Source organism: Cervus elaphus, chromosome 27 (genome assembly GCF_910594005.1).
Source record: "Cervus elaphus chromosome 27, mCerEla1.1, whole genome shotgun sequence".
NCBI classification, from domain to species: Eukaryota; Metazoa; Chordata; class Mammalia; order Artiodactyla; family Cervidae; genus Cervus; species Cervus elaphus.
Genome location: NC_057841.1, coordinates 51593475 through 51608307, shown reverse-complemented (window position 1 = coordinate 51608307; position 14833 = coordinate 51593475). Strand labels below are relative to the sequence as shown.

The 14833-nt window shown below is 37.1% G+C and overlaps 1 protein-coding gene across 4 annotated transcripts in view; it reads left to right on the top strand.

Moving 5' to 3' along the window:
- DYM (dymeclin) overlaps positions 1-14833 on the top strand; it is a 382780-nt gene that overhangs the window by 121109 nt on the left and 246838 nt on the right. The gene's annotated exons all lie outside the window — the stretch shown is intronic.

Genomic DNA, 14833 nt, shown 5'->3' with positions numbered 1-14833 from the left:
AAGATTTTACCATTCAGTTCAGTTCAGTCACTCAGTTGTGTCCGACTCTTTGCGACCCCATGGACTGCAGCACGCCAGGCTTCCCTGTCCGTAACTAACTCCTGGACGATTTTACTATTAGAAATTTATTTGTGGATTCCAAATTGATACTTTTTGGTTATTGATACTGTTTAAGTTAGTAGACTTATTAATATAGTTTTTGACAAAATCTCTTGCATAATTCACACTTCAATCTTGATTTTTATTTGGAGAAAATAATTTCATACAAATGTTTTTACATTAAAGGTAAATTCAGTCTACACAAATGCAAAATTAATAATTACTCATTTTCTTATTTGATGTACTATAACAAACTACATTGTCAAGGTGCAGAGAAATCAAACCACAGTGTAGAAGGGAGACACTCATCTCAAGCATCCCACAGTTGGCAGGGAAGACAGTCATGCCAGCCAAGGGTATGGAGGAGTACAGCCATGTGTAAGAGACAGAAGATGTTTGTAGTTAACAATGAAATTTATAGCCCTGATAAGAATCTGTAATTTTCTCTTGGGTAACATACAGTACTGTTGGAGGTAGTACATTCAGCTGAAGGAGGAATGAATGGTTGTATTTGGTTGAAAGGTACTTACCGTTTCTCTTCCATCACTAACATACATACCTATATTTTATGTTTTGTTGGGGATGCCTCATTGCCAGTAGATGGAAGGGTGGCCAGGGCGTTGAGGGGTTAAAGACCATGTATCATGGAAAAATATTTTGGGAACAGGGCTTTTTTGGTTGAAAGAAACTCCTGTGAAACTATACACTGCCAGATGCTTAGAGCTGTGATACAAGGACTTGTCCTGTTTTCCTATAGGAATATTTCCCCAACTTCACCCACATCCATGAAACCACCATGACTTTGTCTTATCTGAGTACAGGTTAAATTCCAATCTACTTACATCACTTTTTCAAAAATTTAAGTACATTATTTACTCTATCCTTATAGTAAATGGTTAAGTCCTTGAAAATTGTGTGATTGATATCTTAGTTTATATATTTCTAATGTACATAACTCTGAAGACTTTTAAAAAGTTAAAAATCTTAACCATCTCTCACTTCATCAGTGTGGGGAAACTCTGCTTTAGGGGCCAACCCTGGGACAGATGGAATGAAGTTACTGGGGAGCCAGATATGGGCCTGTTCAAAGAAGGGCTGTCTGTTCTCTGAGCACACAGGCACAATGCCCCTTTCGTATTTCAGGGATCATAGTTATTTGCATGGGAACATGAGATAGGATTTATCTCAGAGGACACTAGGTTTCTTATTCATTTTGTTTCCTTTCATACTCTACACTTTAGTATTCCACCTGGCTCATCTTAGAATCTTATAAATGTTTATTTAGAGGTGATTCTCGAGTTTTACTTAGACAAATGAATTCTGTTACCTTTCATTATTTTTCCTTTTTGAAAACAGGTATTATCTTCATAAATACTGAATTATTTCAGCAGATTTTTTTTTCAATTTTTCTTTAATAGTTCTATTTTGTACTCTTAAAAGAATAAGACTTTTAAAGTTTCATATGGCTTATATTATGCTGGATTACAAATCAGAGATTCTGACAGATTTCAAACTACAAAGGTGGATAAAATGTTTTAGTGTGCTATGAGTTTCTAAAACATTTTCCTCTGTTCTTTTATGGTGTGTTGTTTTCTCTTTCCTGAGATGGTCAAAGCATTCCTTTTGGGAGACAGGCTGGGGGTAGTAATATCGTGTTGTTTTGTGTTAGGAAAATTGAATTTGACTCAGAACTGTTTTAGGAACTAACAGTCACCAGATATTTTAAGAGTGCTTTAAATGTGAACATATGTAAAAAAGTAAAAATATTAGTGACCTTCTCACCACCCTTTCCCCTTTCCTAACACTATGGTATGATTGGCTGTAGTTCAAGGTTGTGTATGTTGTTGTTTTATATTCATTTTAAAACAAAAAAAAAATTGCTAATGAAAGTTCCTTAATATAGGCTGATTACATTGAAAGAGAGATACTTGAGGACTAAGTGGGCCCTTTAATAAAGATACTATATCAAATAGGGTGTGTGTTCATCAATAAACTAATATTTTAGTATATTTCTTTTAAGAAATATTGTTCTAAAGATATCATGTAAACTTTTTCAAATTTTATGGTTTCTTTTACGTTATTTTAGAAATCAAAACATTCTAATCAAAAGCAAATCACATTTAGCATCAGTAATCAGAGGTAAACCACTCTAAGCATTATGGTATATACTTATCATCATGTTACAAAAGGGAATGCCTACAGTGTTTTCCTAGTGGTATGCATTTTAACTTAAATTTAACATATAGAAAAATGTACAATTAGTGTATAGTTCAGTTCATTATCAAAAATGAATGAACATACATGAATTACCAGTCAGGACCAGTATTCCTGGCACCCCAGAACCTCCTCTCATGCGCTCTCCTAATAGCTCTCCTCTCCCAGCTGCAGGGGAAACCACTGCTGTGACTTGTAGCACCATAGATTAATTTTGAACTTTATATTGATGGAATCATATGCTATGATATCATATGTATTCTTTCCTGTCTTCTTTGATTTGTAAAATTCATTTATGTTTTTTCATGAGGTATAGTTTGATCATTTTTGTATTAGTCCATCTTAAGACTATCTCATATTGTATTTCTCCTTCATACTGTAATAAGTATTTGATTATTTCCAACTTTTGCCTGTTAAAATAATGCTATGTACATCTTTGTACATGTCTTTGCACATATGTAAGCATTTTATTGAGTATAATAATTAGGCAAATTGCTGGGTCCTAGCTGTGCATCATTCACGTATAGTGGGTACAATTAAACAGTTTTCCAAATTGTTTTCACCTATTATGCTCTTACTAGAGTATATGAGAGTTCACCTTGTTCCATATCCATGCCCAACAGGTTTTTGGAGAAGGAAAGGATGGAGTGTGTTTACTGAGATATAATTTATATACAGTAAAATTTACCTTCTGTTTAATGAACACATACAGTCATATACTGACCACCATAACCATAAGATATGAGCATTTCTGTCATCTTCAAAAGTCTCCCTGTGTTCCTTTGTAGTCAAACCACAACAACTGGCTCTCCAAAATAGTTAAGCATTGCAGGTATCTACCACTTAATATCAGTAATCCATTCATGAAAATCAGATATTCTGCCAAAAATACTGACCTGGAATGTATCTACCATTATTTTAAATTTTAAAAATTATATATATAATAACTCAAAATATTCAACCCGTTTTTAAAAGCACACTAAATGCCAGTGTTTAACAAACTAGTGTATTTTTATATAAAATGCTTAAAACATGGCTTCCTGATCAAAGTAATGATTTAAATAATAATTTTTTCTCTTCTGTTTAGTCATTTTTTCCTCTTTCTTATTTACAACCTTTTCAACTTTTGCCTCTTACTGTATAACACTTAGCAAAATCAAGGGCTTATTGTGAAAGGTCTTAGAAAACACATTTAGTATATGTGCCCAATGGTGGAGAATGTCTCTCACAGGGCATGACACTGAGATGCCTTCTTAGTTATCAATAACATCTGAGACATTCATCTCCTTTTTTTTTTTTTTTAAACACTCAGTTCAATTTCAAAATGTCAATGATTCTGTCATACCAATTATCTTTGTAACGAAATTTGATTCCCTCCCCTCCAATACATTATTTTTTTTTAATGTTTTGAGTTTTGGAGGTATAAATATAAAAGATCATTTTATAAACACTAGTTGAAAAGCATTAAACTGAGTGACGTTCTAGGAAGTTTAGATGTTAAAAAACTAGGTGATAGTCTACTGGGAAAATGTTAATCTTGTTGACATTCTGGGTGATATGCCTGGCTTTCTAACCACAGGCTTGGTTTTCTCTTGTGTTGACGAATATGTCACAATTAATTCAGCCAGTTCCTTTTTATTTAATATTTACATATATATGTTTTCACTGAGCTTTAAGATGGCTGGCTCTCTAATTTGATCTTTGTGTTCGGTCACCTTTTTTTGGCTGTGCCCAGCCTTCGATGTGGCACACAGGCTTTCTCTAGTTGTGGCGTGGGCGTTGCTTGCTGCAGCGCATGCGCTCTAGAGCACGCAGGCTCTTGAATTGCGGTGTGCGGGCTTGTGGCTGTGCAGCATGTGGGATCTCACTTCCACAGCCAGGGATAGAATCCTTGTTGCATGCGTTGGAAGGCGGATTCTTAACCAGTGGACCTCCAGGGAAGTCCCTGTATTCATTCTTTAGAATAAACTGTAGAGTTGGACTTGTTAGGCCAAATAATCTGCACACTGCTAATGCTTGCGATGCACATTACTTGATTTCCCTTCCTAAACATGGAGCCCGTTTACAGTCCTGCCCCTGGTGTCTGAAAATACCTGTTTCCTAGTATCCTTGTCACAGTTACAGTGTTACAATTTGAAATGTAGGACTAAAGCCAATTTTTGAGAGCTATATTTAGATGATTAAAAATAGCATGCTTTCCCTTTAAATACCAAATATAAAATCCCTGTTGTTTATATACTTTTAAAATATAAGTTCTGTCTTACACACTGTAAAAATAACCTTTGGTGAGTAACTGAAATACTAAAGAAAGCAAAGTTGAAGTAAAGGAGCAAATTAAATTTATAACTTGAAGCCCTCTAAGGAATGTAAAACATGAAAAAGATGCAGCTCTTTTCCATCAAGGAGACCACAGGAAGATTTGTATGTAAGTTACCTACATTGTTCACTGATGTTCAGTTGCATCATGTGAGCATGCCAAGCTCCTCTGTCCTTCACTGTCTCCTGGAGTTTGCTCAGATTCATGTCCGCTGAGTCAGTGATGCTATCTAACCATCTCATCCTATGCTGCTCTCCTTTTGCCTCCAATCTTTCCCAGCATCAGGATCTTTTCCAATGAGTTGTTTGTTTGCATCAGGTGGCCAAGGTATTGGAGCTTCAGCTTCAGTTCTTCCTTTGAATAGTCAGGGTTGATTTCCTTCAGGATTGACTGGTTTGATCTCCTTACAGTCCAAGGGGCTCGCAAGAGTTTTCTCCAGCATCACAGTTCAAAAGCATTGGTTCTTCTGCACTCAACCTTTATGGTCGAACTCTCACATCCATACATGACTACTGGAAAAACCATAGCTTTGACTATATAGACCTATGTGAGCAAAGTGATATCTTTGCTTTTTATATGCTATCTAGGTTTCTCATAGCTTTCCTTCCAGGGAGCAAGCTTCTTTTAATTTCATGGCTGCAGTTACAGTCCACAATGATTTTGGAGCCCAAGGAAATGAAATCTGTCTCTGTTTCCACTTTTCCCCCTTCTGTTTACCATGAAGTGATGGAACCAGGTGCCATGATCTTAGTTTTTTGAATGTTGAGTATCCAGTCAGCTATTTCACTCTCCTCTTTCACCCTCATCAAGAAGCTCTTCAGTTCCTCTTTACTTTCTGCCATTATAGTGAAACTGATGTGAAGAGTTGGCCCATTGGAGAAGATTCTGATGCTGGGAAAGGTTGAAGGCAAAAGGAGAAGAGGACCGCAGAAGATGAGATGGTTAGATAGCATCACAGACTCAGTAGACATGAATTTGAGCAAACTCTGGGAGATAGAGAAGGACAGGGAAAACTCTTAGAGAGATGTACTGTGCAAAGAAGTTAAATAAGCAGGGTGACAATATACACCTTTGACATACATAAACCTGTATGCAGGACAAGAAGCAACAGTTAGAACCAGACATGGAACAATGTCATGACTGGTTCAAAATTGGGAAAGGAATACATCAAGGCTGTATATTGTCACCCAGCTTATTTAACTTATATGGGGAGTGACAGTCTGACAATGAAGTCGCTCAGTCGTGTCTGACTCTTTGTGACCCCATGGACTGTAGCCTACCAGGATCCTCAGTCCATAGGATTTTCCAGGCAAGAATACTGGAGTGGGTTTCTTCTCCAGGGGGTCTTCCCTACCCAGGGATCGAACCCAGGTCTTCCGCATTGTAGGCAGACACTTTACCGTCTGAGCTACCAGGGAAGCCTCATGAAATATGCTGGGCTGGATGAATCACAAGCTGGAATAAGATTGCTGGGAGAAATATCAACAACCTTAGTTGTGCAGATGATACCACTTTAATGGCAGAAAGTGAAGAGGAACTAAAGCGCCCCTTGATGAAAGTGAAAGAGGAGAATCAAAAAGCTGGCCTAAGACTCAACATTCAGAAAGCTAAGATCATGGCATCTGATCCTATCACTTCATGGCAAATAGATGGGGAAAATGTGGCTACAGTGTCAGATTTCATTTTCTTGGACTCTAAAATCAATGTGGATAGTGACTGCAGCCATGAAATTAAGACATTTGCTCCTTGGAAGAATAACTATGACAAACCTAGACAGTGTATTAAAAAGCAGAGACATCACTTTGCCAGCAAAGGTCCATATTGTCAAAGCTATGGTTTTTCCACTAGTCTTGTATGGATGTGAGAGTTGGACCGTAAAGAAGGCTGATCACTAAAGAACTGATGCTTTTGAACTGTGGTGCTGGAGGAGACTCTTGGGAGTCCCTTGGACAGCAAGGAGATCAAACCAAACAATCCTAAAGGAAGTCAACCCTGAATGTCCATTGGAAGGACTGATACTGAAGCTGAAGCTCCAATACTTTGGCCATCTGATGTGAAGAGCTGACTCGTTGGAAGAGGCCCTGATGCTGGGAAAGATTGAAGGCAGGAGGAGAAGGGATGACAGAGGATGAGATGGTTGGATGGCATCACTGGCTGAATGGATTTGAGTTTGAGTAAACTCAGGGAGACAGTGAAAGACAGAGAAGTCTGAAGTGTTGCAGTTGGTGGGGTTGCAGAGTCTGAGGTGACTTAGTGACTGAAGAACAACAACATGGTAGTTGGGACGTTCTTTGGCATTGATGGTCTTTGGGATTAGAATGAAAACTGACCTTTTCCAGTTCTGTGGCCACTGCTGAGTTTTCTGAATTTGCTATAATTTGCTACCTAAAGTAGCACTTTAACAGCGTCATCTTTCAGGATTTTAAATAGCTCAATTGAAGTTCCATCTCATCCACTAGCTTTGTTTGTAGTAATACTCCCTAAGGCCCACTCGATTTCATATTCCAAGATGTTGGGCTCTAGGTGAGCAACCACAGCATCATGGTTATCCAGGTCATTATGACTTTTTTTGTTTAGTTCTGTGCATTCTTGCTACCTCTTCTCTATCTCTTCTGCTTCTTTTAGGTCCTTAACCATTTCTGTCCTTTATCATGACCATTCTTCATAAAATGTTCCCTTGATACCTCTAGTCTTTTTGAAGAGATCTGTAGTCTTTTCCATTGTATTGTTTTCCTCTTTGTCTTTGCCTTGTTCATTTAAAAAGACCTTCTTGTGTCTCCTTGCTGTTCTCTGGAACTCTGCATTCAGTTGGGTGTATCTTTCCCTTTCTCCCTTGCCTTCTGCTTCTCTTCTTTTCATAGCTGTTTGTAAAGCCTCCTCAGACAATCGTTTTGCCTTCTTGCATTTCTTTTTCTTTGGAATGGCTTTGGTCACTGCTTCCTGTACAGTGTTACAAACACCTGTCCATGGTTCTTCAGGCACTCTATCTACCAGACCTAATTCCTGAATCTATTAGTCACCTCTACTGTATACTGTATAAGGAGTTTGATTTAGGTCATACCTGAATGGCCTTGTGGTTTTCCCCACTTTTTGCGATATAAGCCTGAATGTTGTAATAAGGAGCTCATGATCTGAGCCACAGTCACCTCCAGGTCTTGCTTTTGCTAACCGTATAGACTTTTCCATCTTTGGCTGCAAAGAACATAATTAGTCTGATTTTGTTATTGACCATCTGGTGATGTCCATGTGTAGAGTCATCTCTTGGGTTGTTGGAAAACCAGCGTTTTCTAATGACAAGACTCTGTTAGCCTTTCCCCTGCTTCATTTTGTACACCAAGGCCAAACTTGGCTGTTAATTCCAGGTATCTCTTTGCTTCCAGTTTTTGCATTCCAGTCCCCTGTGATGAAAACGACATCTTTTTTTTTTTTGATATTAGTTCTAGAAGATGTTGTAGGTCTTCACAGAACCGGTCAACTTCAGCTTCTTCAACAGTGGTTGGAGCATAGACTTGGATTACTCTGATGTTGAATAATTTATCTTACATGCGTAAGTATGATCAAAACCAGACTTTTGTAAGTACAGTGCTAAATAAAGAGAGTTGTAATCAGAGTACTGTAAAAGCAGTTTTTTGCTTTATTAGAATAGACAAGTCTGATTTGGACCTTGAGGAATTTTTTAAAGCAAAAAAGTAGGAGAAGAAAATGAAAGAAAAAATTAAAAAAATGGAAGAACGTAGAATGCCTTCTTTGGTTAATTGTAAGCTTGAAAAAAAGTCTATAAACCAGTGTCAGTTCTGTTCATTGATTTCTGAACTATTTTTTCTTCCAGCGTCATCCTTTGTCTCCCCATAAACTCATGACAGTTTATTTGCTTGTCTTTTCTATATTTGTTTTTCCTTTTGACTATAAACTTCATGGATAGGGCCTCATTGTCTTTGGGTTCATTAGTGTCTGATGTAGTTTCTTGCACTTTGACTGATCCATACCAGTACCTTATTAAATGATGAGACGAGTGTATGTAAGTGCCCAGGTAATAAGTACATACTTGGTGACAGTATGTTTCCTCTGTGTCTGGTATGTGACCCTTTAAAGAAATTAACTTCAACGAAGTTAAGTGGTCATCAGATATTTTTTCCCATGCAAATGTTTCTCACTGGTGGTGCAGTCATTCTGTATTTTGATGGTATCAGTGTCAGATCCTGATAGGGATATTCTACTATAAATTTATAAGATGTTACCATTAGAGGAAATTGGTTGAAAAGGTGCTTTTTTTTTTTTTTTTAAATGAGAGCATATGCATCTATAATTATCTCAGAAACTTTAAGGAGATTGATGGGCAAAGAATTTTAAAAAACTGTTGTTCGTTTTTTAAAAAGATCACTAACCAAGTGGTAGTGTTTTGGAACTTTATAGCACATAATGACCTCCTTATTGCAAAATTTAGGCTTAAATAGAAGAAAGTAGGGAAAACTCCTAGTCTACTCAGGTATGACCTAAAGCAAATCCCTTATGATTATACAGTGGAGGTGATAAATAGATTCCAGGGATTAGATCTGGTAGACCGAGTGCCTGAAGAACTATGGACAGAGGTTCGTAACATTGTATAGGAGGTAGTGACCAGAACGATCCCCAAGAAAAAGAAATGCAAAAAGGAAAGGCAAAATGATTGTTTGAGGAGGCCTTACAGGTAGCTGAGAGAAGAGAAGCAAAAGGCAAAGGAGAAAGGAAAAGATAGACCCAACTGAAGGCAGGGTTCCAGAGAATAGCAAGGAAAGATAAGAAAGCCTTCTTAAGTGAACAACACAAAGAAATAGAGGAAAACAATAGAATGGGCAAGACTAGAGATCTCTTCAAGAAAATTAGAGATACAAGGGAACATTTCATGCAAAGATGGGCTCAATAAAGGACAGAAATGGTAACGACCTAACAGAAGCAGAAGAGATTAAGAAGAGGTGGCTAGAATATACAAAAGAACTATACAAAAAAGGTTTTAATGACCCAGATAACCAGTCATTCACCTAGAGCCAGACATCCTGGAGTGGGTAGTCAAGTAGTCCTTAGGAAGTATTACTACCAGCAAAGCTAGTGGAGGTGATAGAATTCCAGCTGAGCTATTTAAAATCCTAAAAGTTGATGCTGTTAAAATGCTACACTCAATATGTCAGCAAATTAAGAAAACTCAGCAGTGACAACAGGACTGAAAAAGATCAGTTTTCATTCCAGTCCCAAAGAAGGGCAATGCCAAAGAATGTTCAAACTACTGTACAATTGCACTCATTGCACATGGCTAGCAAGATAATGCTCAAAATCCTTCAATTTTTGAGGGATTGATGAAGCTAGGCTTCATCAGTACATGAACTGAGAATTTCCAGACATACAAGCTGGATTCAGAAAAGGAGAGGAACCAGAGATCAAATTGCCAACATCCATTAGATAATAGAGGAAGCAAGGGAATTCCAGAAAAAAATCTACTTCTGCTTCATTCACTACCCTAAAGCCTTTGACTGTGTGGATCACAACGAACTGTGGAAAATTCTTAAAAAGATGGGGTTACCAGACCGTCTTACCTGTCTCCTGAGAAACTTGTACGCAGGACAAGAAGCAACAGTTAGAACCGGACATGGAACAACGGAATGCTTCAAAATTGAGAAAGGAGTATGTCAAGGTTGTATATTGTCACCCAGCTTATTTAACTTCTATGCAGATTACATCATTGGAAATGCTGGGCTAGATGAATCACAAGCTGGGATCATGATTGCCAGGAGAAATTATGAGCAACTTCAGATATGTAGATGACACCACTCTAAAGGCAGAAAACTAAGAGGACCTTAGCCTTTTGATGAGGATGAAAGAGGAAAGTGAGAAATCTTGCTTAAAATTCAACATTCAAAAAACTAAGATCATGGCATCTGGTCCCATCACTGTATGGCTAGACTTGTTTGGGAAACGTGGAAACAGTGACAGATTTTATTTTCTTGGGCTCCAAAATCACTGTGTATGGTGACTGCAGCCCCAAAATTAAAGGATGTTTGCTCCTTGGAAGGAAAGGTATGATAAACCTAGACAGCATATTAAAAAGCGGAGACATCATTTTGCTGACAAAGGTCTGTGTAGTCCAAGCTATGGTTTTTCAGGTAGTCATGTATGGATGTGAGAGTTGGACTGTAAAGAAAGCTGAGTACTGAAGAATTGATGCTTTTGAGCTGAGGTGTTGAAGAAGACTCTTGAGAGTCCCTTGGACTGCAAGGAGATCAAACCAGTCAATCCTAAAGGAAGTCGACCCTGAATTGGAGCTGTAGCTCCAATACTTTGGCCACTTGACACGAAGAGCTGACTCATTGGAAAAGACCTTGATGCTGGGAATGATTGAGGGCAAGAGGAGAAGGGGGCAACAAAGGATGAGATTGTTGGATGGCATCACCGACTCAATGGACCTGAGTTTGAGCAAACTTTGGGATATGGTGATGGATAGGGAAGCCTGGGGTGCTGCAGTTCATAGAACTGCAGTGAATTGGACTTGACAGCACTAAACAACAACAACACTTTACTTGTTAGGATATTGGTTTGGCTTTTAATAGAGATCAGATACCAGTGGCTTAAAAAAAAAAATAAACGATTTACATTTCTCTTACGTGAAAGTCTAAGTTAGTCTAGGGGTATAGGCAGGTTTGCTTCCTGAGGCCATCCAGAGAACAGAGTTCCTTCTCTCTTGTTTTGCCATTCCCTTGGTCATATCCTCATGCACAAAACTGAATCTGCCTGCCCACCCTTTTACCTGAGTTCTCGCACATGTGAAGCATGAGGATTGGAAGAGAAAATAAGTTCTTTTTAAGGATATAATCTAAAACTTGCAAGTGCTGTTCCTACTCACATCCTGTTGGCTGCAATTTAGTTATGTGGCCATAGTGTTCTGTAAGACAGATTGGGAAATGTAGTTCTGCCCAGCTCAACATCAGAGTGTTTTATTAATGAAAGGAAAGAGAGCATGATATTGGGGTCAGGTAGTTACTCTGCCCTAATGTCTGCCCTGGAATGCATGTTCAGTGACTTCCTTGGCAAAACTGTCTTCCATTATTTCACTACACTTAGAGAGGAAAAGTATAGATGCCTTAAGAATTAGGTATATTTGTTGGATCATTATGGCAATTAAAATTGATATGAATATTTGCTTCCCCTTTCTCTAAACTCCTCAGAGACAAAGTATGATTTTTTTCTTGTTTATATATTTTGTACCTGGCATAGGGCCTAACTGTAATTAGGTACTTGCTGCCTATTTATTGACCGATTACCCTTTTTTCTGTGTTGATTGAAATGTCTCTGGCAGAATTTTCATAAGTATTTATCTGACCTGCTTTCTCCTTAATTTTTTCATATCTGTTTTGTTACAGGAATACAGCTCAAAATATATGAATATGACCCTTCTATCAGATTTTTATAGCTATGGAAGACAGTATAGTATGTTATGTGTTTTTGGTATAGTTTTGCTTGAATAATTAGTGTTTTACAATATAGATGTTAGATGTAAGAAATCAGTTGTAGTGTGGCAAGTGGTATGTTTAGTAATGTGAAGAAAGTAGTAATTTACCTGAATTCCATTGTCTTAATAGTTTGAGTTCAAAATTTCTTAAAATGAGTTGTGTTTTTTCTTTGATTATTATTTTACTGATGTTTCAGTTTGTCACACTTTATATTTTTCTCACATTTTTATTCTTCAGGATAAATAATCTTGAGTCACTACTTTTAAAAGGTTGAATCACCAACACTCAGTTTTTTCTTTTAGTTAATTTCAGTACTCTTAGATGAATTTTATTTTAAGCATTTATTTGGAGACCTGAGGGATACAATTAAAAAACTTTGGAGATCATTCTTAATTTGGTTTTTAGAACAGAAGGAAATATACTGTAACTTTCCCTTATTTTTCTGGTGGAGAGAAACTTTTTTTTGCCAGCAGGAAAATGCAATTCCACTAAGATTCTTGGGTCAGAGATCAGAGGCTTGGATCAGCAAAAAGAAACGAGCTTTTGGAAGAATTTTAGTCCAATATTATGGGCCAGTTTAAACTACAATGTAGGCAATGGCAGGGTGCCTCCTTTTCCCTATAAGGAAGGAAAAGCCACATAGCAGTGATATTTACCAGAGTAGGGAAGGAAGGCTGTGTGTCGGGTGGGGGTGGGGTGGGAGAGCTTCTCAATAAAATGTTCATTTGTCTGACTTTATAAGCAGCTTTGCAGACCTCTTGGAAAAACTTGAAGGGGGTTAAAAAAAAAAAAAGGAGACTTGAAGTTCTGTTAAAAGAGAATCTGAATTTTGTTTGTTAAATTTGTCCAGGGCTAGTCGACTCTTATTTCTCCTGGTAATGAAGATGTGCAGCTGTGAAGAGACTCCAAAAAAAAAAAAAGAAAACACTTATATTTTACATTGGAGAGCATTTTGTGATTATTTTTATTGCCGATTGAACTTTCTAGTTGTGTTTTTCTTTGCTTGCAATCCTGGAACACACAGTGTTGGATATAGGGGAAGGCAGTTATGGAGCATACTCTGGGTGGAAGGAAGTGACTAGAAATTTTTAAAAATGTCAAGATAAACAGCAAATCAGTCCCAAAGCAAATAATACTTGGCTACTGGTTGTACTTTCTTATATAATTTTGCTTTTCTTATTAAATGCCTCAAATTTCCCAACTATATTGTGAACATTGTTTTGAATAAATATAAGTTTGTGTGTAGTGATCACTTATTTTTTTAGTTTGTTTTTAATGTGTGTGTATATATATACATATATACACACCCACATAATTTTTTAAAAATATTTTTTTCCATATGGTTTATCATGGGATGTTGAATATGGTTCTCTGTGCTATACAGTAGGACCTTGTTGTTTATCCTTTCTATATGTAAAAGCTTCTATCTACTAACCCCAATCTCCCACTCCATTCTTCCCTCACCCATCCCGCCTTGGAAACTATCTGTTTCTTCTCTATGTCTGTAAGTCTGTTTCTGTTTCATAGATAGACTCATTTGTGTCATACTTTAGATTCCACATATAAGTGATAGACTTTTTCTTTCTGACTTATTTCACTTAGTATGATAATATCTAGTTGCATCCATGTTGTTTCAGATAGCATTAGTTCATTCTTGTTTATGACTGAATAGTATTCCATTTTGTGTATGTACCACATCTTCTTTATCCGTTTATCTGTGGATGGACATTTAAGTTGTTTCCACGTCTTGGCTATTATGAATAGTGCCACTGTGAACATAGGGGTGCGTGTATCTTTCCCTGGAGGCTCAGAGGTAAAGAATCTGCCTGCCAGTGCAGGAGATGCAGGTTTGCTCCCTGGGTTGGGAAGACTCCCAGGAGAAGGAAATGGTAACCCACTCCAGTATTCTTATCTGCAAAATCCCATAGAGGATAGAGGAGCCTGGCGTGTTGCAGTCCATGGGGTCACAAAAAGTTGGACATGACTTAATGACTAAACAAAAACAACAACTGGATATATGCAGAGAAGTGGGATTGCTTGATCATACGGTAATTCTGTTTTTAGTTTTCTGAGGAACCTCCAACAGATAAGTCTTTTACAAACTCTTGTTTAGGTTAGGTTTATTCCTAAGTTTTTTTTTTAATGTGATTAAATGCATTTTTTAATCCAGTTTCAGTATCAAGGAGATTTTTCTGGCCTTGTCAAATGAGTATATAGCTATGATTCCTGTTCTGTACTTGGGCACTGCATATATAATATGAGAAATATTATATATTATATATATGTATAACATTGAGGGTTTGGTAGACTTATTTGTAAAATAAAAATTTGGACTTGGTTTGTTTTTAAAGGTTGGCTCTTTGACTCTGGTTTACACTCTCCTAAAGTTATTTATCCATTCAGACTTCCATTGTCTTTGCCAATTTTGGTATTTTGTATTTTCCTAGATATGCATATTTTGCTTAGGTTTTCAAAAATATTGGTATAAAGTTGTACATGAAATTTTCTTATAATTGCGTATATGTTTTGATATGTAAAGAAAAATTGAGAAAGGTGTATAAGAAACTTAATAATATCCTGATTATCTTTGGAAAGTGGAAGTGGAATTATGGGAACAGGAAACAATAGTCTTTAGAAGTCTTATGTCCATGGGCAATATGAGAATTTCCAAATGATGGACCTATTTTACTTTCATAATCAAAAAAGAGTATTATTTAAAACTCTA